Consider the following 22,807-nt stretch of genomic DNA (forward strand, 5'->3'; position numbering starts at 1 on the left):
TTTATTTTTAATCCAACACTATTTGTAATACAGGTGTTGGAGAAAGACCCGCCTTTGTCTTCATTATCTCTTTGAAAAAGGCAATTAGTCAGCAGTGCGTTGATTATCTAGATATTCAACTGTAACTCTACTTTTCATATCTGTGTCTTCGATAGTGATAGGGAAGACATTATTCTCGGTAAAGTTCTTACTCTTTGCGCATAATAAAGGGACTCACTTTCTTCATCTACAGTGCTTAGTTTAGTTTAATTTGCGCCTAACAGTTTTTTCCTTCTAACAATTGTTTCGCTTCATCTAAACATTTACCTGGTTATGAAATATGCTTAAATATGCTTATATTATGAAATATGCTTAAAACACAGGAATTCCCATTTAAAGTAAGAAATTATGAATTTTATTTGCTTTTAATGTTTTGAGTGTTTATTCAAAATGTCAAAATCATACATTTAATTATTCAAGGTATTTTAATCCATTCTTAATCTCCTACATGCATTCGAAATTGGTTACTATCAACGGAAGTATTCAGTTGCGAATCTGAATATGAAGACGCCTGTGCCTCCGTCCATGAAAAATATTTTATACAATTATAGAGAATATATTTTTATATCTAATTTCATATGGAGTTTTATTCTTCGCTTCGAGACATAGAGAGGTTTCTGATTTTTCATAGAGTGTTCTTAAGAGATTATGAAGGATATTTTCCATGGCTGTGTAAACTAATACATTATTGCTAGTTTTTAATGTTTTTTATGTGTAAGTGTGTTGTTCTTTTCTTCTCGTAGGAAGGTACGTCCTACCTACTGAAAGAATTACATTCATAATGTGTTCGAACATTTTTATTAATCTATAATTGTATAAAGCATTTGGTTTTCTTCCTCCAAGTATTAAAAACCATTATCAAATTAATTTTGTAATTAAGAAGTTTGGTTTCTTTTTTCTATTTGATTTAAACCAATATGGTCGCAAACTTTTTTATATATAAAAATGCCTGCAGAATACATGGAGGATATAAACAGTTCATTTGGACGTATCACATACTTCTTTTCATAGAAGAATTGGTACTTCAAATGAAAGAAATATAACTGTATAAAGCATGTGATTATCTTCCTTCAAGTACACTCATGTTTATAAATTAAGGATGATGCAAGTTCAGGAAAAGAAAGAGTCAGAAGCAACACAAATGCGACTTATTTGTAAAGCGTATTTATTAAACAAAATATAAAGAGCAAAAAAAAATACTATATGTTTGATATCATTAATAAAAATTGCGATTTATTGTTTCCTGGAGCAAATTACAAAAAAAAAAAAAAAAAAAAACTATTTACAAAAATCACTACATGAATGGTATGATGGTCAATATATAGTATATCTCCCAGACGATGCAATATAGTCCATGCAACGTCTAGGCATGCTGAATATCAAATTGTCGATTTGGTCTTCGGAAATATAACACTATTCATCAAGCAATGCTCTCCGAAGTTCCAGTAGACATGTAGGAGGTGGTTGACGGGATGCAACTCGTCGGCCAAGCATGTCCCACACATTCTCTACTGGATTCAAATCCAGTGAGAATGCTGGGCAGTCCATATGGGGGATATCCTCTAATCAAAGGCATTCGTTTACGATGTTTGCACGGTGAGGACGGTGTTGTCATCCATAAACACGAATTCTGCACCATTGGCACCCCTAAACAAACGTTCATGTTGTTCCAGAATGACGTCCCGATAGATTTGGCCTGTCATGGTTCCAATTTGAACATGCAGATCAGTTCTGGAACCCAAAATAATTTCTCCCCAAACGAACAATCCCTAACGGTGTATAACGATATCGTTCAATGAGGGTCTCTTGGTGGTAACGGGTATCTCGCACTTTCCGTATGAAAGTCCAGCTAGAATCAGACTGCAAGATAAGTCTGGACTCGTCAGAAAATATCACACAAGCCCACTTGTTGTGTTGTCCACAATGCATGTTCTCTAATCCAATCTATCAGTAGGCGACAGTAAGTTGCAGTAAGAGCATATAGACCATTCTGCCCTAAGCGTCTGTACACGGTCTTCCTTGAAACTGTCGTACCAGTGGCTGAAGAGAGCGGACGAGACAGGTCTGATGCTGTCTGTGCTCCGTCTGTTTCTTTTCGCAGTAACTACCAAATAACAGTCCTCATTCGGCGTTGTAACTCGGGGGCGACTTCTGCTGTAACGTCCACTCACATTACCATCATCTTGGAATCGTTGCCAAAGCCTGGAGATGACTGTGTGGGCGATTCCAAGTTCCTCGTATACTTCCTGCTGGGTACGCCCATATTCCTGTCGTCCGATAATTCTACCACTTAAAAACATCCAAATGCGTCCTTTGTGTCATAACTATGCGGTTATTGCACTGAAAGAATTATGCAGCGTTTGCGAACAATTTTACTTTTTTGCCTGTATTCCTTATATATCACTCTCTTACACTCTCGTCATTGTGACGTGCTATCGGTGTCATCTGGTGGCTTTCTGTAATTTGCATATGATTTTTGAAGATGTGTACAGTCATTTTACGGGTTGTATATTTCCGCGTGACTCTGAATTATCCTTACTCTATGGACATGAGTGTATTTAAAGCCATTGTTAAATTAATTTTGTAGTTATTATTTTGATTTCTTTTTTCTATTCGATTTAACCCCAATTTCATCGCAAACTTTTTTTATATATAAAAATGTTTGCAGGAGCCTTGGGAGATATAAACGAATTTTTTGGACGCATTAAATACTTCTTTTTTATAGAAGAATTGATGCGGCGAATGAAACAAATATAGTTGATAGAAATATTCCATGTTATCTATTATTTATTTGAAAATTTTATTTATGTTTATTCTCATATCGATTAAAATAATTGGTATAAAAATAATTTATTGTTTTAAAGTCATTTAGACCTATCACTGTTTTTCTTTATTCTACTTTAATTCCAATTCATTAGTAATGCAACAATGTTGCCCATGTATTATTGTTTGTTTGATTTCAATCATTTTTTTCTAGTTATGAAAGATCACTTTTTTGTAATAAGACAATTTCGTTCACTTTGATCGAATGTAGATTTCCATATAAATATCTCTTCGATATGTGCTATTATGTGTTATTTTTTAATTCTTGTTTAACCCTCTTGAATCATAAAAATTTTTATATCCGTGTATGTCTGTCGTCATATAGATAGTAGGAAAAAACGCTTGAAGTTAAAATAAAATCTTTAATAACAAATTATTCAATTCATTTTTAATTTTACATTTGGATTATAAAAATCTCAATTTTTATATTTATTAAGCAAGTAAACGTTTTAATTATTTTACCAAGGCTAATATTAACTTTTGGTCATTTTTTCTCAACTGACCGAAAACTAAACTGGCTAACTTCTTTTTGCTTCATACTGTTTTGCAAGTAGCTTTTAATTTGCCTTCCCCTCTTTTCATTAGCTATATGAGCAGCTACATGGTATATGGATCTCTCATGCCAATTTATGTGTCGAAAGTATGCTCCAAATCTTTCATTTCTTTTGAGGCCTTTGATCAGGTGTTTATTGTTTTTTAGAAAGCGATCATTATGTTAGACACTAAATACAACTCTATTTATAATACAGATGTTGGAAAAAGACCCGCCTTTGCTTTCATTAACTCTTAGAAAAAGGCAATTATTTAACGGTGCGTTGACTACCTTGATTTTCAACTATAACTTTACTTTTCATATCTGTGTCTTCGATAGTAATAGGGAAGACATTATACTCTATAATGTTCTTGCTCTTTGGACATAATAAAGAGAAGCACTTTCTTCATTTACAGTGCTTAATTTAGTTTTATTTGCATCTAACAGTTGTTTCCTTCTAACAATTGTTTCGCTTCATCTAAACATTTATCTGTCGTATCTATATTTTGGTCAAAAATTACCTTCCATCCAAAGTTAGAAAAATTTTATTAGAAAATGTGATTCGGAGCATGTGTCTTAATCAACAAACTGTATCGATTTAAATTCGTTAAATTAAAGAAACACAAAAGATAAAGACATATATAAATTCAGTTGCGAGTCTGAATATAAATACCCTTGCGCCTCCGTGCATGAAAAACATTTTATTTACTTATAGAAAATAAACTTTTACAGCTACTGTCATATACTGCTTTATTATTCGCTTTGGGAAATTAAGAGGCTTGAGAAGTTTTATTTTATTTTATTTTATTTTTTATTTTTTATTGAGTGTACATAATAGATTAAGAAGGATATTTTCTCTAACCGCAGAAGTTCATATATTATTGCTAGTTTTTTATTGTTTTTTTTTAATTTGCATGCATTTTGCTTCTTTTCTCAACTTTATTTATTAATTTATTAGAATTTTATTAATATGCAATTGTATAAAGCATTTTGATATCTTTTTTGGTGTATTTAGAGACATTATTAAATTAACTTTGTAATTAAGATGTTTAGTTTCTTTTTTCTGTCTGACTTATCCCCGATGCCTTGGCAATCTTTTTTTTCATATAAAATTGTTTGTCGGTCATATGGGGAATATAAACAATTCATTTGAAATGGACACGTTCTTTTTTTTATCGTAGAAGCAATGTTCCAAAAAAATGAAACAGAGAAAAGATAACAGAAATATTTCATATCATCTATTATTTATTTTAAAATTTTATTTATGTTTATTCTCACATGGAAAGTATTTATTGGTATTAAAATATTTTGGTATATCAAAGTCACTTTGACTTATCACTGTTTTTCTTTATCCTACTAGAATTTCAACTAATAAGTAATACAACAAGGCTGTAACTAAAGGTTTTGGAGACCCCACGCTAGTAGATGATGAAGGTGCAGCTAGTTGATTATTGTTTCTTTTTATTTCAAACTTATTTTTCTATTTCGTGATAGTTACTTTCTTTATATTAAGAGATCTTTGTTTATTTTAATTGAATGAAGAATTTTCGACAAATACCTCGTTGATGTGTGTTATTTTTTAAATTCTTGTTTAACCCTCTTAAGTCATAAATAGTGTTATATCCGAAGCTGTTTCTTGTCATTCAGTGTATTTTAATTTTACACTTGTTTTACAAAACTCTCTACTTTCTATCTGTTCAGCAAGCAAAGGTTTTAATGATTTTATCAAGACTAATTTTTGGGCTGCTCTTTTCAATTTTATGGAAACTAAATTGCCCAAATTTTATGGCCTCATTTTCTTTCGCTTGTAAATTTTTATTAACCTTCTTCACTTTTCATAAGCAATATCAGCACAATTACGGACGAATTCGAAGCACAATCAGCACAATTCGAAGGCATATCACAACATGATATGCCTTCGAAAATATGCTTCAAATTATCATTTAAACGTATTGTAAGTTAATATTACTGCCATCTTATGTGGCAACTGCTACAGTATCAGAAGATGAAATCTTCAATAAGTATATAAGCATAAACTTTCCCTATTTTCTCATCATTCTACATGGATTATTACATGGATTTAAATTCTCTGTTCGTTTCCCTGTCCCTGCAGAGTTATGCTATTATTCTTGTCTGTTGTCTACGCTTCTGAAGTATGAATGTTTCATGCTTCTTCTTATTATTACAAAGTTGGTCCGTTAACTTGAAGTTCTTTAGCTTGACTTGTTATGGTGTGACCTAGACGAAGACTGCCAGAATAAATATGTTGCATTATAATGCATTAAATATCCAAAAAATTGGGCTGCGAGAGTACAATATTCCTCTAAGTAGTTGCTGTTTATCACGCAGGCAAGCTGTTTGCTATTTATAATCGTTGAAAATCGATAACTGAAGGTACTCATTTGATAGGAAAACATATTGCCTTCATATTCTCTTTTTCGATTTATCGTATCTAATGTCATTCTGGATCGTCCGATTGGAGAATTCTACTAGAGATTATCCGTACTGTCTTTTTGCGTCGTTCTTTCAAGAAGACTTTTTCCTAAACTGAATTTGAAAATGATATAAATCACATAATGTCACAGGTTATTTTATTGATGCTTTTACTGGTTTCGCCTTATTGTATTACAAATAAAATTTATTTCTAATTAATTGAATAATTTCTCTCCTTGATTTATATGATTTATATATATATATATATATATATATATATATATATATATACAACATGGGGTCCCAAACGGCGTTTAGGGGGTGAAAATCACAAAAATATAGGGAGTCGGAGAACTGTTGGAAACTGTAAAAAATTAATAAAAAAATAACAAATGGTGTTTCAACTATGAACTTTTTTAAAATGAAAGCACATTCTTAAAGGTTGTTTTTCATGTAAGTAACATGCCGATTTGATGATCCAGGGGATCGTCAATTACTGAAAACGAAAAGTATTTTAGAACCCATATTTGCAAAAATATTAAAACTTGAAGAAAAATAAAAGCTTGAAAATGTAAGGAATTTTATATTCTATAATTTGTTATAAGCATGTAGTATGAGAACTGGGGAGTTTTAAAGATATTGAAGAAAAATTAAAATGGGAACCAGAAAACATCGCTGCAACATAAGTATCGATGTTCTTAGAGAGCGTTGTCAAATTCGAAAGATAAATTCAGCGCGGAGATAGTAGGCATTAAGTAGAAGAAAAATTTCCAGAAAATATAGGGTCGCAGGTAACATTTTTCAATGAAAATCGCAAATCCGATGGAGTTAGCAGATTGGATTCTTGATGCCACACAGAAAGATGCACACTTTTCTGCTAGTTTTATTCTCAGGTGAAGCCTGCTTTACGAGAGAAGTGTCTTCAACACGCACAATACGAATATTTGGTCATTCGAAAATCCCCACATCACTATCTTGTCGAACGTGCAACAAAAGTTTGATATTAACATCTGGGCAGAGTCATCTATCTATCTGGACTGTAACTTCTGTCCGAACGCCTCAGCGGCACAAAGTACTTTACTTTCTTCCAACACGTTTCTCCGGATTTACTGCAGGGAGAACTGACAACAATATACCAGAACATTTGTTTAATGCATGATGGAGCACCTACACATTTTAGTTATATTCGTGAAATCTGACTTGTTGTTTGCTAATAAAGTCTAACGACCATCAATTCTGCCATGTTCATTAATGAATACTTGCTCGCTGCTTTTGTTATTCTCGAACGCATAAAAAATTTCCATACGAGAAAGCATCTTCTAGATTAGCTTGTATCTAATCCTCGCATTCATAGGCCATTCTCTTCGCCAGACTCAGTGTCTTTTCGATGTCCGTTTTTGCAATTTTCACTGAATAAACATTACCCGCGGCCCTATATTTTCCGGAAATTTTTCTTCTACTTAATGTCTATTATCTTCGCGCTGAGATTTTCTTTCGAATTTGACAACGCTCTCTGAGAACATCGGTACTGATGTTAAAGCGATGCTTTCTGGTTCCCATTTTAGTTTTTCTTCAATATCTTTAAAACTCCCCAGTTCTCACACTATACGCTTATATCAAATTTTAATCCACATGTCAAATCCACATGTTACTTGCATGGAAAAAAAAATTTAAAAATGGGCTTTCATTCTAAAAAATTCGTAGTTGAAGCACCATTTGTTATTTTTTAATTAATTTTTATAGTTTTCAACATTTCTCAGACTCTCTATATTTTTGCGATTTTCACCTACTAAACGTCATTTGGGACTCCATGTTGCATAGCGATGCTTTATCATAATGCCTACTAACACTCCTCTGAATTTGTCGGTCAAATTCGGCAACACCCTGCATATATATTTTGTTAACGAACTTAATTATTTCAATTTAAAAAAATCTCAACTGTAAAAATTGACATAATTTTCTCCTCCTAGCGCAGAAACCTTTTGAACATAAAGCTCAGAGCCACACATGTCTTAGTTACAGTCTTGCAGTACAAAATCATCGGCTATATTTTATACATTTAAATAATAACTCTCTATACTTGCCCTTCATGCCAGTTTATTTTCTGTATTTTCTATTATTTCAAGAAATTTTAAATTGATTGATAGATTGATTGTTAGATATTTTGATTTTAGATGTCTCATTGCTGTGGATCCTTCCATTCACATATCCGAATTTATCAAGTTCTAAGAGAAATGAGATGCTTCCATCGAAGGGAGGAAGACAATGGACTATGTAAATGTAATTAAATGCCCTCTATCGTTTGTCTTTGGAGCTTTGAGTGAAGATTTATTCTTTCGTATTGTATGTAGTTCAGTACATTTCGTTTCTTGAATTTTCTGATGTATTGCGAAATTTTAACTGAAAATGAGGAGTTTTTTAGAGATTATTATGTTCCTGCTCAAATATACTGTTTTTTTTTTTTTTCGAGAAAAATGGGATGTTTCACTCGAAGCGAGGATGTGGCTGGATGAAATTAATAAAAAAAACTCAGATGCTTTTCTTTCTTGCTTCGAGTTAGAGTGCTTCTCATACCGCTATACAGGAAATTTCTATGCATTTTGTTTTTTGATTTTTCTATTCTATTATGAAATTTCAACTGAAAATAATTGTGAATTTAGAAAATATTATATAGCTGCAGATCCCTTGACTAATATAGCCAATATCGTAAAGTTTGGAAAAAAATCGGATGATTCTCTCGGAGCGAGGAAAAGAAAGCGCCTCCGTGAATGTGTTGAGAAACATCGAGGTTTTTCTTTCCTTCTTTGAGTGAAGCTTTATTCAACTCGTTATGTGCGTAGTTCCATGCATTTTGATTGTTAGATGGATGGATGGATTCAATGCATCCCGAAAGTGACAGACAATTGCCTGGGTGAATATCATTATAAAAACTCTGTGTTTTTTCTCTCTTGATATAAGTGTAGATTTAATAAACTCGTTATATCTATTGTTCTTTGCATTTTGATTTTTGTTTTTTTTTCTATTCTATTATGAAATTTCAACTGAAAATATTTGTGTATTTAGAAAATATTATATAGATGCAGATCCCTTGACTGATATAGCCAATATCGTAAAGTTTGAAGAAAAAACAGATGCTTCTCCCGGAGCGAGGTAAGGGAAGCGCCTCCGTGAATGTCTTGAGAAACATCGAGGTTTTTCTTTCCTTCTTTGAGTGAAACTTTATTGAAATCGTTATATCTGTAGTTCCCTGCATTTTGATTGTTAGATGGATGGATGGATTCAATGTATCCCGAAAGTGACAGACAATTGCCTGGGTGAATATCATTATAAAAACTCTGTGTTTTTTCTCTCTTGATATAAGTGTAGATTTAATAAACTCGTAATATCTATTGTTCTTTGCATTTTGTTTTTTGTTTTTTTTTTCTATTCTATTATGAAATTTCAACTGAAAATATTTGTGTATTTAGAAAATATTATATAGATGTAGATCCCTTGAGTGATATAGCCAATATCGTAAAGTTTGAAGAAAAAACAGATGCTTCTCCCGGAGCGAGGTAAGGGAAGCGCCTCCGTGAATGTCTTGAGAAACATCGAGGTTTTTCTTTCCTTCTTTGAGTGAAACTTTATTGAAATCGTTATATCTGTAGTTCCCTGCATTTTGATTGTTAGATGGATGGATGGATTCAATGTATCCCGAAAGTGACAGACAATTGCCTGGGTGAATATCATTATAAAAACTCTGTGTTTTTTCTCTCTTGATATAAGTGTAGATTTAATAAACTCGTAATATCTATTGTTCTTTGCATTTTGTTTTTTGTTTTTTTTTTCTATTCTATTATGAAATTTCAACTGAAAATATTTGTGTATTTAGAAAATATTATATAGATGTAGATCCCTTGACTGATATAGCCAATATCGTAAAGTTTGAAGAAAAAACAGATGCTTCTCCCGGAGCGAGGTAAGGGAAGCGCCTCCGTGAATGTCTTGAGAAACATCGAGGTTCTTTCTTTCCTTCTTTGAGTGAAATTTATTGAAATCGTTATATCTGTAGTTCCCTGCATTTTTATTGTTAGATGGATGGATGGATTCAATGCATCCCGAAAGTGACAGACAATTGCCTGGGTGAATATCATTATATAAACTCTGTTTTTTTTCTCTCTTGATATAAGTGTAGATTTAATAAACTCGTTATATCTATTGTTCTATGCATTTTGATTTTTTTTCTATTCTTTTATGAAATTTCAACTGAAAATAATTGTGTATTTAGAAAATATTATGTAGATGCAGATCCCTTGACTGATATAGCCGATATCGTAAAGTTTGGAGAAAAATTGGATGCTTCTCTCGGAGCGAGGAAAAGGAAGCGCCTCCGTGAATGTGTTGAGAAACACTGAGATACTTTCTTTCCTTGCTTTGAGTGAAGCTTTATTCAACTCGTTATGTCCGTAGTTCCATGCATTTTGATTGTTAGATGGATGGATGGATTCAATGTATCCCGAAAGTGACAGACCATTGCCTGGGTGAATATCATTATAAAAACTCTATGGTTTTTCTTTCTTGATATGAGTGAAGATTTAATAAAATCGTTATATCTATAGTTCTATGCATTTTGATTTTTGTTTTTTTTTCTATTCTATTATGAAATTTCAACTGAAAAAAATTGTGTATTTAGAAAATATTATGTAGATGCAGATCCCTTGACTGATATAGCCAATATCGTAAAGTTTGAAGAAAAACAGATGCTTCTCCCGGAGCGAGGTAAGGGAAGCGCCTCCGTGAATGTCTTGAGAAACATCGAGGTTCTTTGTTTCCTTTCTTTCAGTAAAACTTTATTGAAATCGTTATGTCTGTAGTTCCCTGCATTTTGATTGTTAGATGGATGGATGGATTCAATGTATCCCGAAAGTGACAGACAATTGCCTGGGTGAATATCATTATAAAAATTCTGTGTTTTTTCTATCTTGATATAAGTGTAGATTTAATAAACTCGTTATATCTATTGTTCTATGCATTTTGATTTTTGTTTTTTTTTCTATTCTATTATGAAATTTCAACTGAAAATAATTGTGTATTTAGAAAATATTATGTAGATGCAGATCCCTTGACTGATATAGCCAATATCGTAAAGTTTGAAGAAAAACAGATGCTTCTCCCGGAGCGAGGTAAGGGAAGCGCCTCCGTGAATGTCTTGAGAAACATCGAGGTTCTTTGTTTCCTTTCTTTCAGTGAAACTTTATTGAAATCGTTATGTCCGTAGTTCCATGCATTTTGATTGTTAGATGGATGGATGGATTCAATGTATCCCGAAAGTGACAGACCATTGCCTGGGTGAATATCATTATAAAAACTCTATGGTTTTTCTTTCTTGATATGAGTGAAGATTTAATAAAATCGTTATATCTATAGTTCTATGCATTTTGATTTTTGTTTTTTTCTATTCTATTATGAAATTTCAACTGAAAAAAATTGTGTATTTAGAAAATATTATGTAGATGTAGATCCCTTGACTGATATAGCCAATATCGTAAAGTTTGAAGAAAAAACAGATGCTTCTCCCGGAGCGAGGTAAGGGAAGCGCCTCCGTGAATGTCTTGAGAAACATCGAGGTTCTTTGTTTCCTTTCTTTCAGTGAAACTTTATTGAAATCGTTATGTCTGTAGTTCCCTGCATTTTGATTGTTAGATGGATGGATGGATTCAATGTATCCCGAAAGTGACAGACAATTGCCTGGGTGAATATCATTATAAAAATTCTGTGTTTTTTCTTTCTTGATATAAGTGTAGATTTAATAAACTCGTTATATCTATTGTTCTATGCATTTTGATTTTTTTTTCTATTCTTTTATGAAATTTCAACTGAAAATAATTGTGTATTTAGAAAATATTATGTAGATGCAGATCCCTTGACTGATATAGCCGATATCGTAAAGTTTGGAGAAAAATTGGATGCTTCTCTCGGAGCGAGGAAAAGGAAGCGCCTCCGTGAATGTGTTGAGAAACACTGAGATACTTTCTTTCCTTGCTTTGAGTGAAGCTTTATTCAACTCGTTATGTCCGTAGTTCCATGCATTTTGATTGTTAGATGGATGGATGGATTCAATGTATCCCGAAAGTGACAGACCATTGCCTGGGTGAATATCATTATAAAAACTCTATGGTTTTTCTTTCTTGATATGAGTGAAGATTTAATAAAATCGTTATATCTATAGTTCTCTGCATTTTGATTTTTGTTTCTTTCTATTCTATTATGAAATTTCAACTGAAAAAAATTGTGTATTTAGAAAATATTATGTAGATGCAGATCCCTTGACTGATATAGCCAATATCGTAAAGTTTGAAGAAAAAACAGATGCTTCTCCCGGAGCGAGGTAAGGGATGCGTCTCCGTGAATGTCTTGAGAAACATCGAGGTTCTTTCTTTCCTTTCTTTCAGTGAAACTTTATTGAAATCGTTATGTCTGTAGTTCCCTGCATTTTGATTGTTAGATGGATGGATGGATTCAATGTATCCTGAAAGTGACAGACAATTGCCTGGGTGAATATCATTATAAAAACTCTGTGTTTTTTCTTTCTTGATATAAGTGTAGATTTAATAAACTCGTTATATGTATTGTTCTATGCATTTTGATTTTTTTTTCTATTCTTTTATGAAATTTCAATTGAAAATAATTGTGTATTTAGAAAATATTATGTAGATGCAGATCCCTTGACTGATATAGCCGATATCGTAAAGTTTGGAGAAAAATTTGATGCTTCTCTCGGAGCGAGTAAAAGGAAGCGCCTCCGTGAATGTGTTGAGAAACACTGAGATACTTTCTTTCCTTTCTTTCAGTGAAACTTTATTGAAATCGTTATGTCTGTAGTTCCCTGCATTTTGATTGTTAGATGGATGGATGGATTCAATGTATCCCGAAAGTGACAGACAATTGCCTGGGTGAATATCATTATAAAAATTCTGTGTTTTTTCTTTCTTGATATAAGTGTAGATTTAATAAACTCGTTATATCTATTGTTCTATGCATTTTGATTTTTGTTTTTTTTTCTATTCTATTATGAAATTTCAACTGAAAATAATTGTGTATTTAGAAAATATTATGTAGATGCAGATCCCTTGACTGATATAGCCAATATCGTAAAGTTTGAAGAAAAACAGATGCTTCTCCCGGAGCGAGGTAAGGGAAGCGCCTCCGTGAATGTCTTGAGAAACATCGAGGTTCTTTCTTTCCTTCTTTGAGTGAAACTTTATTGAAATCGTTATGTCTGTAGTTCCCTGCATTTTGATTGTTAGATGGATGGATGGATTCAATGTATCCCGAAAGTGACAGACCATTGCCTGGGTGAATATCATTATAAAAACTCTATGGTTTTTCTTTCTTGATATGAGTGAAGATTTAATAAAATCGTTATATCTATAGTTCTATGCATTTTGATTTTTGTTTTTTTTCTATTCTATTATGAAATTTCAACTGAAAAAAATTGTGTATTTAGAAAATATTATGTAGATGCAGATCCCTTGACTGATATAGCCAATATCGTAAAGTTTGAAGAAAAAACAGATGCTTCTCCCGGAGCGAGGTAAGGGAAGCGCCTCCGTGAATGTCTTGAGAAACATCGAGGTTCTTTGTTTCCTTTCTTTCAGTGAAACTTTATTGAAATCGTTATGTCTGTAGTTCCCTGCATTTTGATTGTTAGATGGATGGATGGATTCAATGTATCCCGAAAGTGACAGACAATTGCCTGGGTGAATATCGTTATAAAAATTCTGTGTTTTTTCTTTCTTGATACAAGTGTAGATTTAATAAACTCGTTATATCTATTGTTCTATGCATTTTGATTTTTGTTTTTTTTTCTATTCTATTATGAAATTTCAACTGAAAATAATTGTGTATTTAGAAAATATTATGTAGATGCAGATCCCTTGACTGATATAGCCGATATCGTAAAGTTTGGAGAAAAATTTGATGCTTCTCTCGGAGCGAGGAAAAGGAAGCGCCTCCGTGAATGTGTTGAGAAACACTGAGATACTTTCTTTCCTTGCTTTGAGTGAAGCTTTATTCAACTCGTTATGTCCGTAGTTCCATGCATTTTGATTGTTAGATGGATGGATGGATTCAATGTATCCCGAAAGTGACAGACAATTGCCTGGGTGAATATCATTATAAAAATTCTGTGTTTTTTCTTTCTTGATATAAGTGTAGATTTAATAAACTCGTTATATCTATTGTTCTATGCATTTTGATTTTTTTTCTATTCTTTTATGAAATTTCAACTGAAAATAATTGTGTATTTAGAAAATAATATGTAGATGCAGATCCCTTGACTGATATAGCCGATATCGTAAAGTTTGGAGAAAAATTGGATGCTTCTCTCGGAGCGAGGAAAAGAAAGCGCCTCCGTGAATGTGTTGAGAAACACTGAGATACTTTCTTTCCTTGCTTTGAGTGAAGCTTTATTCAACTCGTTATGTCCGTAGTTCCATGCATTTTGATTGTTAGATGGATGGATGGATTCAATGTATCCCGAAAGTGACAGACCATTGCCTGGGTGAATATCATTATAAAAACTCTATGGTTTTTCTTTCTTGATATGAGTGAAGATTTAATAAAATCGTTATATCTATAGTTCTATGCATTTTGATTTTTGTTTTTTTCTATTCTATTATGAAATTTCAACTGAAAAAAATTGTGTATTTAGAAAATATTATGTAGATGCAGATCCCTTGACTGATATAGCCAATATCGTAAAGTTTGCAGAAAAAACAGATGCTTCTCCCGGAGCGAGGTAAGGGAAGCGTCTCCGTGAATGTCTTGAGAAACATCGAGGTTCTTTGTTTCCTTTCTTTCAGTGAAACTTTATTGAAATCGTTATGTCTGTAGTTCCCTGCATTTTGATTGTTAGATGGATGGATGGATTCAATGTATCCCGAAAGTGACAGACAATTGCCTGGGTGAATATCATTATAAAAATTCTGTGTTTTTTCTTTCTTGATATAAGTGTAGATTTAATAAACTCGTTATATCTATTGTTCTATGCATTTTGATTTTTTTTCTATTCTTTTATGAAATTTCAATTGAAAATAATTGTTTATTTAGAAAATATTATGTAGATGCAGATCCCTTGACTGATATAGCCGATATCGTAAAGTTTGGAGAAAAATTGGATGCTTCTCTCGGAGCGAGTAAAAGGAAGCGCCTCCGTGAATGTGTTGAGAAACACTGAGATACTTTCTTTCCTTTCTTTCAGTGAAACTTTATTGAAATCGTTATGTCTGTAGTTCCCTGCATTTTGATTGTTAGATGGATGGATGGATTCAATGTATCCCGAAAGTGACAGACAACTAGCTGGGTGAATATCATTATAAAAACTCTGTGTTTTTTCTCTCTTGATATAAGTGTAGATTTAATAAACTCGTTATATCTATTGTTCTTTGCATTTTGATTTTGGTTTTTTTTTTCTATTCTATTATGAAATTTCAACTGAAAATATTTGTCTATTTAGAAAATATTATATAGATGCAGATCCCTTGACTGATATAGCCGATATCGTAAAGTTTGGAGAAGAATTGGATGCTTCTCTCGGAGCGAGGAAATGGAAGCGCCTCCGTGAATGTGTTGAGAACCACTGAGGTACTTTCTTTCCTTGCTTTGAGTGAAGCTTTATTCAACTCGTTATGTCCGTAGTTCCATGCATTTTGATTGTTAGATGGATGGATGGATTCAATGTATCAAGAAAGTGACAGACAATTGCCTGGGTGAATATCATTATAAAAATTCAGTGTTTTTTCTTTCTTGATATAAGTGTAGATTTAATAAACTCGTTATATCTATTGTTCTATGCATTTTGATTTTTTTTTCTATTCTTTTATGAAATTTCAACTGAAAATAATTGTGTATTTAGAAAATATTATGTAGATGCAGATCCCTTGACTGATATAGCCGATATCGTAAAGTTTGGAGAAAAATTGGATGCTTCTCTCGGAGCGAGGAAAAGGAAGCGCCTCCGTGAATGTGTTGAGAAACACTGAGATACTTTCTTTCCTTGCTTTGAGTGAAGCTTTATTCAACTCGTTATGTCCGTAGTTCCATGCATTTTGATTGTTAGATGGATGGATGGATTCAATGTATCCCGAAAGTGACAGACAATTGCCTGGGTGAATATCATTATAAAAACTCTGTGTTTTTTCTTTCTTGATATAAGTGTAGATTTAATAAACTCGTTATATGTATTGTTCTATGCATTTTGATTTTTTTTTCTATTCTTTTATGAAATTTCAATTGAAAATAATTGTGTATTTAGAAAATATTATGTAGATGCAGATCCCTTGACTGATATAGCCGATATCGTAAAGTTTGGAGAAAAATTGGATGCTTCTCTCGGAGCGAGTAAAAGGAAGCGCCTCCGTGAATGTGTTGAGAAACACTGAGATACTTTCTTTCCTTTCTTTCAGTGAAACTTTATTGAAATCGTTATGTCTGTAGTTCCCTGCATTTTGATTGTTAGATGGATGGATGGATTCAATGTATCCCGAAAGTGACAGACAACTACCTGGGTGAATATCATTATAAAAACTCTGTGTTTTTTCTCTCTTGATATAAGTGTAGATTTAATAAACTCGTTATATCTATTGTTCTTTGCATTTTGATTTTGGTTTTTTTTTCTATTCTATTATGAAATTTCAACTGAAAATATTTGTCTATTTAGACAATATTATATAGATGCAGATCCCTTGACTGATATAGCCGATATCGTAAAGTTTGGAGAAGAATTGGATGCTTCTCTCGGAGCGAGGAAATGGAAGCGCCTCCGTGAATGTGTTGAGAAACACTGAGGTACTTTCTTTCCTTGCTTTGAGTGAAGCTTTATTCTACTCGTTATGTCCGTAGTTCCATGCATTTTGATTGTTAGATGGATGGATGGATTCAATGTATCCCGAAAGTGACAGACAATTGCCTGGGTGAATATCATTATAAAAACTCTGTGTTTTTTCTCTCTTGATATAAGTGTAGATTTAATAAACTCGTTATATCTATTGTTCTTTGCATTTTGATTTTTTTTCTTTTTCTATTCTATTATGAAATTTCAACTGAAAATATTTGTGTATTTAGAAAATATTATATAGATGCAGATCCCTTGACTGATATAGCCAATATCGTAAAGTTTGAAGAAAAAACAGATGCTTCTCCCGGAGCGAGGTAAGGGAAGCGCCTCCGTGAATGTCTTGAGAAACATCGAGGTTCTTTCTTTCCTTCTTTGAGTGAAACTTTATTGAAATCGTTATGTCTGTAGTTCCCTGCATTTTGATTGTTAGATGGATGGATGGATTCAATGTATCCCGAAAGTGACAGACAACTACCTGGGTGAATATCATTATAAAAACTCTGTGTTTTTTCTCTCTTGATATAAGTGTAGATTTAATAAACTCGTTATATCTATTGTTCTTTGCATTTTGATTTTGGTTTTTTTTTCTATTCTATTATGAAATTTCAACTGAAAATATTTGTCTATTTAGAAAATATTATATAGATGCAGATCCCTTGACTGATATAGCCGATATCGTAAAGTTTGGAGAAGAATTGGATGCTTCTCTCGGAGCGAGGAAATGGAAGCGCCTCCGTGAATGTGTTGAGAAACACTGAGGTACTTTCTTTCCTTGCTTTGAGTGAAGCTTTATTCAACTCGTTATGTCCGTAGTTCCATGCATTTTGATTGTTAGATGGATGGATGGATTCAATGTATCCCGAAAGTGACAGACAATTGCCTGGGTGAATATCATTATAAAAACTCTGTGTTTTTTCTTTCTTGATATAAGTGTAGATTTAATAAACTCGTTATATGTATTGTTCTATGCATTTTGATTTTTTTTTCTATTCTTTTATGAAATTTCAATTGAAAATAATTGTGTATTTAGAAAATATTATGTAGATGCAGATCCCTTGACTGATATAGCCGATATCGTAAAGTTTGGAGAAAAATTGGATGCTTCTCTCGGAGCGAGTAAAAGGAAGCGCCTCCGTGAATGTGTTGAGAAACACTGAGATACTTTCTTTCCTTTCTTTCAGTGAAACTTTATTGAAATCGTTATGTCTGTAGTTCCCTGCATTTTGATTGTTAGATGGATGGATGGATTCAATGTATCCCGAAAGTGACAGACAACTACCTGGGTGAATATCATTATAAAAACTCTGTGTTTTTTCTCTCTTGATATAAGTGTAGATTTAATAAACTCGTTATATCTATTGTTCTTTGCATTTTGATTTTGGTTTTTTTTTCTATTCTATTATGAAATTTCAACTGAAAATATTTGTCTATTTAGAAAATATTATATAGATGCAGATCCCTTGACTGATATAGCCGATATCGTAAAGTTTGGAGAAGAATTGGATGCTTCTCTCGGAGCGAGGAAATGGAAGCGCCTCCGTGAATGTGTTGAGAAACACTGAGGTACTTTCTTTCCTTGCTTTGAGTGAAGCTTTATTCTACTCGTTATGTCCGTAGTTCCATGCATTTTGATTGTTAGATGGATGGATGGATTCAATGTATCCCGAAAGTGACAGACAATTGCCTGGGTGAATATCATTATAAAAACTCTGTGTTTTTTCTCTCTTGATATAAGTGTAGATTTAATAAACTCGTTATATCTATTGTTCTTTGCATTTTGATTTTTTTTCTTTTTCTATTCTATTATGAAATTTCAACTGAAAATATTTGTGTATTTAGAAAATATTATATAGATGCAGATCCCTTGACTGATATAGCCAATATCGTAAAGTTTGAAGAAAAAACAGATGCTTCTCCCGGAGCGAGGTAAGGGAAGCGCCTCCGTGAATGTCTTGAGAAACATCGAGGTTCTTTCTTTCCTTCTTTGAGTGAAACTTTATTGAAATCGTTATGTCTGTAGTTCCCTGCATTTTGATTGTTAGATGGATGGATGGATTCAATGTATCCCGAAAGTGACAGACAACTACCTGGGTGAATATCATTATAAAAACTCTGTGTTTTTTCTCTCTTGATATAAGTGTAGATTTAATAAACTCGTTATATCTATTGTTCTTTGCATTTTGATTTTGGTTTTTTTTTCTATTCTATTATGAAATTTCAACTGAAAATATTTGTCTATTTAGAAAATATTATATAGATGCAGATCCCTTGACTGATATAGCCGATATCGTAAAGTTTGGAGAAGAATTGGATGCTTCTCTCGGAGCGAGGAAATGGAAGCGCCTCCGTGAATGTGTTGAGAAACACTGAGGTACTTTCTTTCCTTGCTTTGAGTGAAGCTTTATTCAACTCGTTATGTCCGTAGTTCCATGCATTTTGATTGTTAGATGGATGGATGGATTCAATGTATCCCGAAAGTGACAGACAATTGCCTGGGTGAATATCATTATAAAAACTCTGTGTTTTTTCTCTCTTGATATAAGTGTAGATTTAATAAACTCGTTATATCTATTGTTCTTTGCATTTTGATTTTTTTTTTCTATTCTATTATGAAATTTCAACTGAAAATATTTGTGTATTTAGAAAATATTATATAGATGCAGATCCCTTGACTGATATAGCCAATATCGTAAAGTTTGAAGAAAAAACAGATGCTTCTCCCGGAGCGAGGTAAGGGAAGCGCCTCCGTGAATGTCTTGAGAAACATCGAGGTTCTTTCTTTCCTTCTTTGAGTGAAACTTTATTGAAATCGTTATGTCTGTAGTTCCCTGCATTTTGATTGTTAGATGGATGGATGGATTCAATGTATCCCGAAAGTGACAGACAATTGCCTGGGTGAATATCATTATAAAAATTCTGTGTTTTTTCTTTCTTGATATAAGTGCAGATTTAATAAACTCGTTATATCTATTGTTCTATGCATTTTGATTTTTTTTTCTATTCTTTTATGAAATTTCAACTGAAAATAATTGTGTATTTAGAAAATATTATGTAGATGCAGATCCCTTGACTGATATAGCCGATATCGTAAAGTTTGGAGAAAAATTGGATGCTTCTCTCGGAGCGAGGAAAAGGAAGCGCCTCCGTGAATGTGTTGAGAAACACTGAGATACTTTCTTTCCTTGCTTTGAGTGAAGCTTTATTCAACTCGTTATGTCCGTAGTTCCATGCATTTTGATTGTTAGATGGATGGATGGATTCAATGTATCCCGAAAGTGACAGACCATTGCCTGGGTGAATATCATTAAAAAACTCTATGGTTTTTCTTTCTTGATATGAGTGAAGATTTAATAAAATCGTTATATCTATAGTTCTATGCATTTTGATTTTTGTTTTTTTCTATTCTATTATGAAATTTCAACTGAAAAAAATTGTGTATTTAGAAAATATTATGTAGATGCAGATCCCTTGACTGATATAGCCAATATCGTAAAGTTTGAAGAAAAAACAGATGCTTCTCCCGGAGCGAGGTAAGGGAAGCGCCTCCGTGAATGTCTTGAGAAACATCGAGGTTCTTTCTTTCCTTTCTTTCAGTGAAACTTTATTGAAATCGTTATGTCTGTAGTTCCCTGCATTTTGATTGTTAGATGGATGGATGGATTCAATGTATCCCGAAAGTGACAGACAATTGCCTGGGTGAATATCATTATAAAAACTCTGTGTTTTTTCTTTCTTGATATAAGTGTAGATTTAATAAACTCGTTATATCTATTGTTCTATGCATTTTGATTTTTTTTTCTATTCTTTTATGAAATTTCAACTGAAAATAATTGTGTATTTAGAAAATATTATGTAGATGCAGATCCCTTGACTGATATAGCCGATATCGTAAAGTTTGGAGAAAAATTGGATGCTTCTCTCGGAGCGAGGAAATGGAAGCGCCTCCGTGAATGTGTTGAGAAACACTGAGGTACTTTCTTTCCTTGCTTTGAGTGAAGCTTTATTCAACTCGTTATGTCCGTAGTTCCATGCATTTTGATTGTTAGATGGATGGATGGATTCAATGTATCCCGAAAGTGACAGACAATTGCCTGGGTGAATATCATTATAAAAACTCTGTGTTTTTTCTCTCTTGATATAAGTGTAGATTTAATAAACTCGTTATATCTATTGTTCTTTGCATTTTGATTTTTGTTTTTTTTTTCTATTCTATTATGAAATTTCAACTGAAAATATTTGTGTATTTAGAAAATATTATATAGATGCAGATCCCTTGACTGATATAGCCAATATCGTAAAGTTTGAAGAAAAAACAGATGCTTCTCCCGGAGCGAGGTAAGGGAAGCGCCTCCGTGAATGTCTTGAGAAACATCGAGGTTCTTTCTTTCCTTCTTTGAGTGAAACTTTATTGAAATCGTTATGTCTGTAGTTCCCTGCATTTTGATTGTTAGATGGATGGATGGATTCAATGTATCCCGAAAGTGACAGACAATTGCCTGGGTGAATATCATTATAAAAATTCTGTGTTTTTTCTTTCTTGATATAAGTGTAGATTTAATAAACTCGTTATATCTATTGTTCTATGCATTTTGATTTTTTTTTCTATTCTTTTATGAAATTTCAACTGAAAATAATTGTGTATTTAGAAAATATTATGTAGATGCAGATCCCTTGACTGATATAGCCGATATCGTAAAGTTTGGAGAAAAATTGGATGCTTCTCTCGGAGCGAGGAAAAGAAAGCGCCTCCGTGAATGTGTTGAGAAACACTGAGATACTTTCTTTCCTTGCTTTGAGTGAAGCTTTATTCAACTCGTTATGTCCGTAGTTCCATGCATTTTGATTGTTAGATGGATGGATGGATTCAATGTATCCCGAAAGTGACAGACCATTGCCTGGGTGAATATCATTATAAAAACTCTATTGTTTTTCTTTCTTGATATGAGTGAAGATTTAATAAAATCGTTATATCTATAGTTCTATGCATTTTGATTTTTGTTTTTTTTCTATTCTATTATGAAATTTCAACTGAAAAAAATTGTGTATTTAGAAAATATTATGTAGATGCAGATCCCTTGACTGATTTAGCCAACATCGTAAAGTTTGAAGAAAAAACAGATGCTTCTCCCGGAGCGAGGTAAGGGAAGCGCCTCCGTGAATGTCTTGAGAAACATCGAGGTTCTTTCTTTCCTTTCTTTCAGTGAAACTTTATTGAAATCGTTATGTCTGTAGTTCCCTGCATTTTGATTGTTAGATGGATGGATGGATTCAATGTATCCCGAAAGTGACAGACAATTGCCTGGGTGAATATCATTATAAAAACTCTGTGTTTTTTCTTTCTTGATATAAGTGTAGATTTAATAAACTCGTTATATCTATTGTTCTATGCATTTTGATTTTTTTTCTATTCTTTTATGAAATTTCAACTGAAAATAATTGTGTATTTAGAAAATATTATGTAGATGCAGATCCCTTGACTGATATAGCCGATATCGTAAAGTTTGGAGAAAAATTGGATGCTTCTCTCGGAGCGAGGAAATGGAAGCGCCTCCGTGAATGTGTTGAGAAACACTGAGGTACTTTCTTTCCTTGCTTTAAGTGAAGCTTTATTCAACTCGTTATGTCCGTAGTTCCATGCATTTTGATTGTTAGATGGATGGATGGATTCAATGTATCCCGAAAGTGACAGACAATTGCCTGGGTGAATATCATTATAAAAACTCTGTGTTTTTTCTCTCTTGATATAAGTGTAGATTTAATAAACTCGTTATATCTATTGTTCTTTGCATATTGATTTTTTTTTTCTATTCTATTATGAAATTTCAACTGAAACTATTTGTGTATTTAGAAAATATTATATAGATGCAGATCCCTTGACTGATATAGCCAATATCGTAAAGTTTGAAGAAAAAACAGATGCTTCTAACCGGAGCGAGGTAAGGGAAGCGCCTCCGTGAATGTCTTGAGAAACATCGAGGTTCTTTCTTTCCTTTCTTTCAGTGAAACTTTATTGAAATCGTTATGTCTGTAGTTCCCTGCATTTTGATTGTTAGATGGATGGATGGATTCAATGTATCCCGAAAGTGACAGACAACTACCTGGGT

This window comes from Argiope bruennichi, chromosome X1 (genome assembly GCF_947563725.1).
Source record: "Argiope bruennichi chromosome X1, qqArgBrue1.1, whole genome shotgun sequence".
NCBI classification, from domain to species: Eukaryota; Metazoa; Arthropoda; class Arachnida; order Araneae; family Araneidae; genus Argiope; species Argiope bruennichi.